Genomic DNA, 7,144 nt, shown 5'->3' on the forward strand with positions numbered 1-7,144 from the left:
TGTTGAGCAGAACTCGAGAGCAAAGGACTCCAATGGAAAAGTGGTTGAAAGCTCTTCTGTTGCCAATATGGTACATCAGAGGAACTTCAATTCCCACAAGCCCAAGGGAAAGAATTATGTCCAACAGAATATCGACTTTGAAAAGAAGGGAAAGAAGACCTTCAAGAAGAATAAGAAGGGATAGGGCTTCTTTACTTGTTGTTAAGATGAACATTGGGCGAACAAGTGCCCAAACAAGTACAAGAAGTCGGCGCAGGACTCCAAGTCTGCCAATATGATTGTGGGAAACAATGAAAGTGGTGCATCTGGGTACGGTAATTTATTTACTGTATTTTTAGTTTGTCAGTCCATCGATTGGTGGGTGGACACGGGTGCAAGTATTCATGTGTGTGCTGACATCTCATTGTTCTCTTCTTATCAGGCCACAGGTCGTGGGTCTGTATTGATGGGGAATGGAGCGAGGGCTTCTGTTCTTGGTGTTGGCACGGTCGATCTGAAGTTTACTTCGGGAAGGATCATGCAGCTGAAGAACGTGCAGCATGTCCCCGCCATCAAGAAGAACCTCGTTAGTGGATCCCTTCTGTGTAGAGAAGGGTTTAAGTTGATATTCGAGTCTAATAAAGTAGTTGTTACGAAATATGGACTTTTTGTTGGTAAAGGTTATGAATGCGGAGGTCTGTTCCGCCTTTCCCTTGCAGATTTTTGTAATAAAGTCGTGGACAATATTCCCTCGAGTGTTAATGAATCTGAAGTTTGGCATTCACGTCTTTGTCACATAAGTTTCGGTGTTATGTCGCGGCTAGCAAAACTGAATTTAATCCCGACTTTCACTTTAGCCAAAGGTTCTAAGTGCCATTCGTGTGTGCAAGCAAAGCAAACTCGCAAGCCTCACAAGGCTGCAGAGGAGAGACACTTGGCACCATTAGAACTCATACATTCTGATATTTGTGAGATGAATGGTGTGTTAACTAAAGGTGGAAAGAAAGATTTCATGACATTGATAGATGATTCCACTGGATATTGCTATGTGTATCTGTTAAATACTAATGATGTGCCTCTACACTACTTTCAAATCTATAAGGCAGAAGTTGAGAATCAACTTGAAAATAAAATTAAACGAGTCCGATCTGATCGTGGTGGAGAGTACTTCTCAAACGAGTTTGATTCTGTTTGTGTGGAACACTGCATTATTCATGAGAGGACGCCTCCCTATTCACCCCAGTCAAACGGGATTGCCGAGCGGAAAAACCGTACTCTAACTGATTTGGTTAACGCCATGTTAGATACATCGGGTTTATCCAAGGCATGGTGGGGGAGGCTATATTGACTGTGTGTCATGTCCTGAATAAGGTTCCTACAAAAGATAATGAGGTCACTCCCTATGAGGAGTGGTCGAAGAGAAGGACGACGCTCTCGTACTTACGTACTTGGGGCTGCTTGGCGAATGTCAATGTACCGATCCCCAAGAAGCGTAAGCTTGGACCAAAGACTGTGGATTGCGATAATTTGGGATACGCTAAGTATAGCGTAGGCTATAGATTTCTAGTAGTGAAATCTGAGGTACCTGACGTGAAAGTCGGTACAATTATGGAGTCTAGGGATGCTACATTCTTTGAGGACATTTTTCCCATGAGAAATATGCAAAGCACTTCTAGACAGGAATCTGAGGAAACTCCTGAGCCTGCCATTCCTATGGAATATTATGAACAAACGCATGATGATAATCATGTGGAGGATGACGAGGAAACCCTTGGTAAGGGCAAGAGACAAAGGACTGCAAAGACCTTTGGTGATGATTTCCTCGTATACCTCGTGGATGATAATCCCACTTCTATTTCAGAAGCGTATGCTTCTCCAGATGTTGATTACTGGAAAGTTGCGGTCCATAGCGAGATGGATACCATGATGGCTAATGGGACATGGGAAATTACTGATCGTCCCTATGGTTGCAAACCATTGGGATGGAAGTGGGTGTTCAAAAATAAGCTTAGGCCCCATGGTACGATTGAAAAGTATAAGGCTAGGCTTGTGGCGAAGGGCTATGCCCAGAAAGAAGGAGAAGATTTCTTTGATACTTACTCACCTGTGGCTAGACTGACCACCATTCGAGTACTACTCTCACTGGCGGCCTCGCATGGTCTTCTCGTTCATCAAATGGACGTTAAGACGGCTTTCCTGGACGGAGAGCTAAACGAGGAAATCTATATGCAACAGACAGATGGCTTTGTGATAGAAGGTCAGGAAGGAAAGGTGTGTAGGTTGTTGAAATCTTTACATGGTTTGAGACAAGCACCTATGCAAAGGCATGAGAAATTTAATACAACTCTGACATCTGTTGGCTTCGTTGTTAATGATGCTCACAAATCTGTATAGTATCGCCATGGTGGGGGCGAAGGATTTATATTGTGCTTGTATGTTGATGACATACTGATATTTGGAACCAACCTCAAGGTGATTGAGGAGGTTAAGTCCTTTCTGTCTCAAAACTTTGATATGAAGGACCTTGGAGTGGCTGATGTTATCTTGAACATCAAGCTCTTGAGAGATGATGAGCGTGGGATTACACTTCTGGAATTCCACTATGTTGAGAATATTTTGAGTCGCTTTGGATATTCAGACTGCAAAATTTCTCAAACACCATATGATCCTAGTGTGATGATTCGAAAATTCAAAGGCACAGCTATAGATCAATTGAGATTCTCTCAAATTATTGGTTCACCTATGTACCTAGCTAGCGCAACGAGGCCTGACATCGCATTTGTTGTGAGCAAACTTAGCCGGTTTGCTGCAAACCCGGGCGATGTTCATTGGCGTGCTGTTGAAATAATTATGTGCTACCTCAAAGGTACTGTCAACCACGGACTTCACTATATGGGATACCCATCGGTACTTGAAGGGTCTAGTGATGCAAATTGGATCTCTGATGCTGATGAGATGAAGGCCACTACTGGGTATATATTTATACTTGGAGGTGGTCCTGTTTCTTGGAAGTCTTGAAAGCAAATGATCTAACGAGATCGACAATGGAAGCAGAATTAACAACATTAGACACATCTGGTGTCGAAGCAGGATTTCTTCGAGATCTTTTGATGGACTTACCTGTGGTTGAGAAGCCGGTTCTAGCTATCCTTATTAACTGCGATAATCAGACAATTATTGTCAAATCGAAGAGTTCAAAGGACAATATGAAGTCCAACAAACATATAAGACTAAGATTGAAGTATGTCAGACGATTGAGAAACTCCGGAGTTATAGCGTTGGCTTACATCCAAACGCTAAGAATCTGGCAGATCCCTTTACTAAAGCGCTATCACGTGTTGTGATAGATAGTGCATCGAGGGAGATGGGTATGAGACCCACATGAGTTGCCATGGCAGTAACCCAACCTATATGATCGGAGATCCAGTGAAGTAGGACCTGGAAAAACAAGCTAGTGGTGAACTGAGGAGAGTAACTTTACTAACCCACTCCATTGGAGATGCAATGCTCTCGGATACTCTATGGTAGGATGGCTACTGTCTTAATGTGTTCTAAAGGTTATGTGTAAGCAAGATGCTGTCCTACAGAGCGATCTTTGGAGGAACACACCTATATGAGCCTGACTGCTGGTCACAGTCTATGAGATTGGGGTCATCTCTAGTAAACTAATGAATAGGCCAGGAGTGTGACTTATATGCTCCACCCGAGGGGTCAGCCTTCGGTAGCCTAGTACTAGTAAGACTTGTGGTGAAACTTCTTTACGACAAACTGACAATTCAAGGCATAGTCCATTGTTCAGTTGTAAAGGGGTGTAGCTACTTGTTCTAGGTGAAGCTCAACCTTAACAGGTCTTCACTGAAATGCTGGTATATTAAAATAGTGATTGGAACGAGGAAACATGATGTGACCTTGAGATCTGGTGGGGGGTTGTTGAAATTAATAGTGGGCCTTAGGCCCATCAGAGAATTTCAGAAAATCTCCAAGGGCCCATGTAGGTGGTGGCATGGCAAAGTGGTGGTGGGAAGTTTAGTCCCACCCCGCTAGTGGATAAGAAGTTGGACCCCTTTATAAGGGTCTCTCTTCTACATGCTATTGGAGAGTGAGAAGAGAAGATGCCCTCGTGCAGTCCTCCTTCGCCGCCCGCCTCGCCACGCCACGCCTCGCCTTGCGTCACCTCGTCACGATGCGACGCGACGCGGGTTGCAGGAAAGAGCCGAGCTGAGCTCATACCTACACGCTTATTTTTGCCGGTCAGGAACGGAGAATACATAATGGGGGCGCCACGATCTGAGACATCGGATCGTGGCCTATTACCGACTCGTACGTAGGTTCATCCCACCTCTCTCCATCCGGCCGCCTATATAAGGAGGGCTAACGCCAAACCCTACACGTCACGAGATCATATTGCCTCTACCTCACGTGCTCGTTCCTTTACTGCTGCTGCCGCCGGCGACTCTGTCCCGTTCACCGCGTACACGGTCGACGGGAGAGCAGGCTCCGGAACCCCACCTCTCCGTTTCATGTATGGGAGAGGGGCGATTAGGTTTTTGGGGAGCGATCACACGACTGCTCGCCTCCGTCCGTCTGCTTCGTCTACATCCACCTCGTCCTCGTCATCGCCATGGCTGAACGTCCGAGGCCAATCATCTCGACCTTGAAGCTGAGAAGAAGAGGGCAGAGGATGCGTCCGCTGCCAACACCGCTGCTACGGCCAACTAGCCTACTGGAGGGTATATCTCGTTTATCCCACTCATGTTTGTTTCAATCCTAGCAATACTACTGGTATGCATAAATGTATCAACTATATGCGTAGTATATGCTAGATTAGTTCATGATCAGTATGTCATTAGTCTTGTCAATGCCATGCTAGTTATTATCTTGTGGATTAATCTACTCGGAAAATTGCCTATTTACTCAACAGCAGCTTCCTAGTCAGAATGCATGTAGGGTTAAGGAAGATGGCATGGGTTCAAACTATCGATGAAGGTTTTCTGTTGCAAATATATGAAGACTTACCCATGAAGGCAATATTCGAGTAAAATAGTACGTAATGGATGTAAGACTCTTGTTATTCAGTTTTTGGATGTTCAATGATCTTTGATCTCTAGGATCACTATGCACATGCATTCGATGATCCCGACTTATGAGTTGGGGTCCCCATAGCAAGGGGTTAGAGCGGACAAAGGAATCATGGATAAACAACACAAGAGCGAAGCTAGGGCACTCACTCATCTCATGAGACCCGCTTCCTCTTCTGCTCGGCCGTGGATGGCGTAACTTTCGCACCCTCGGGCCACGCCCCGGGGCCACGTGGAGAATGCTCGGTGCGCACCTCGACACGTTTGTCCTGATCTCCCTCTCCCTGAGGACTCGGGGATCCCTCTAATGGGGTGTGGCCGCCACAGGGACGGTCGCTGCCACGCCTGTACGACCCCCGGCTGCTGACATTGGGACAACCACGTTGGAGGGCATCATTCCTCCCACTACGCCGCCCAGCCTAGAGGGAGTCGCTTGGGGCATCTCGTCCGAGTCGTCATGATCGTCAGCAAGGCCCCGCAGGGACCTATGAAGGTTCTGTGGCGACACGTGGCTGGCTTCCTTTTCCTCTTCCCCATCATCCTCCATCTCCTTCGAGTCCCCGTTGATGTCTTCATCGCTAAAAGACGTGACCTCAACGGGGGTGCTGCTGAGCGAACCGACGGGGCCGCTTGGCAAGATCCCCCATTCATCAAAGGCAGCCATGCCGATTACGAGCTTTGTCCTATCTTCATAGTTGTACGGCAGGGACGCAGTCTCAGGAGGATCTTCCGTGTCTAGGTTAAGCAGGGCCGACGGGGCCACGCTCATATCGACGGGCATCAGGCTCGCTGTGTGCAAACTCATTGTGTCCCCGTCGTTAGTGTACTCCCAAACGGGTCGCGAATGCACCTCGAGCGGCGCCTGAGGAACTCCTTGATGATCATCGCCCCCGTTAGTCGGGCATCCCTTTGGGTGGAGATTTTCTCCACGACTAGCGTCGCCATCAGGGTCAATGAGCTTCTTGTGGCTCCACTAGAGAGGTTGTTCCGGCACGGCCGCGGGGGCAGTCAGGAGAGAGTTGCCTGGCCCACGTCCATGAAGACCCATTGTTGACGGTAGCATTCTACCTTCTTCCTAGCCTTCAACGGATGGTCTTGCCCTTGACGTCGATGAAGGAGATGCATGCAGAGCACTGGTCCTGTGCGGTGAACTGCAGGCTGAAGAATTGGTGAAAGAGCGCCACCGAGGGCCTAACCCCCATGAAAGCTTTACAGTGGAAGGTAAAGATGGCCAGAAGGAGGTCTAAATTGGGATGGAGATGCAGGGCATGGATCCCGTAATGATAAAGGATGGCATAGAAGAACTCGGACAATGGCGGAACCAACCTGGCATACACATTGTGGAGGAACAAGGGGTAGGCGGATTCCACCATGTTGCTCTGCATCATCGAGCCCGGCCAGATCTTCGACGCCCCCACTTGTTCTGGTCATCGGCGACCATTAGTAGCACTGGGCCAATATCCTCGTTCTTGATGACGGACTAGTGAGGGAGGGTTGGCCCGGTGGCAGGAGGATTCGTGGCAGGCGCAGCGGCCTTCGCCTTCTTGCTAACCGGCGCCATCAACGTTGGATGGTATTAGATGGGGAAAAAGAGTTGCCTTGCTAATCGATATGGGTCGTGTGTGGAGGAAGGAGGCACAGCAGGATGAATGACAGATGAGGGAGAGAAATGATGCCCCTCGCTGCACGCAGGCTTTTTGGCAGCGTGGGCATGTGCCGAGGCGTCATGGGGAAGTGCGGGTGTCACATGCCATGTCGTGCACCATGTGTCGCACTCAGCCCATAGGCGTTTGGGGCCCGCGTCATCTCGCCCGTCCTACCAGCGGGATCGTGCACGCTTTGGGCTCGGGTGCTGCTATCGGGCCCATGAGACTGGGGGTACTTAGGCCCGCCCGCCTACAATCCTAGGCATAGTGCATGCTCACGTCCAACACGGTGAACCATTAGGCCTCGCGGACGAGGCCCTCTCTAGGCCCCCTGCCGCACGAGGCTCCAATTGACAAGCCTCGTCGGGAGCCTTGCACCCCCCACTCATGAGATTGCCCACGACGCGGCCCGTGAAGCATTCGCGGGGCGGACTGGTGAGA

This window comes from Hordeum vulgare, chromosome 1H (genome assembly GCF_904849725.1).
Source record: "Hordeum vulgare subsp. vulgare chromosome 1H, MorexV3_pseudomolecules_assembly, whole genome shotgun sequence".
NCBI classification, from domain to species: Eukaryota; Viridiplantae; Streptophyta; class Magnoliopsida; order Poales; family Poaceae; genus Hordeum; species Hordeum vulgare.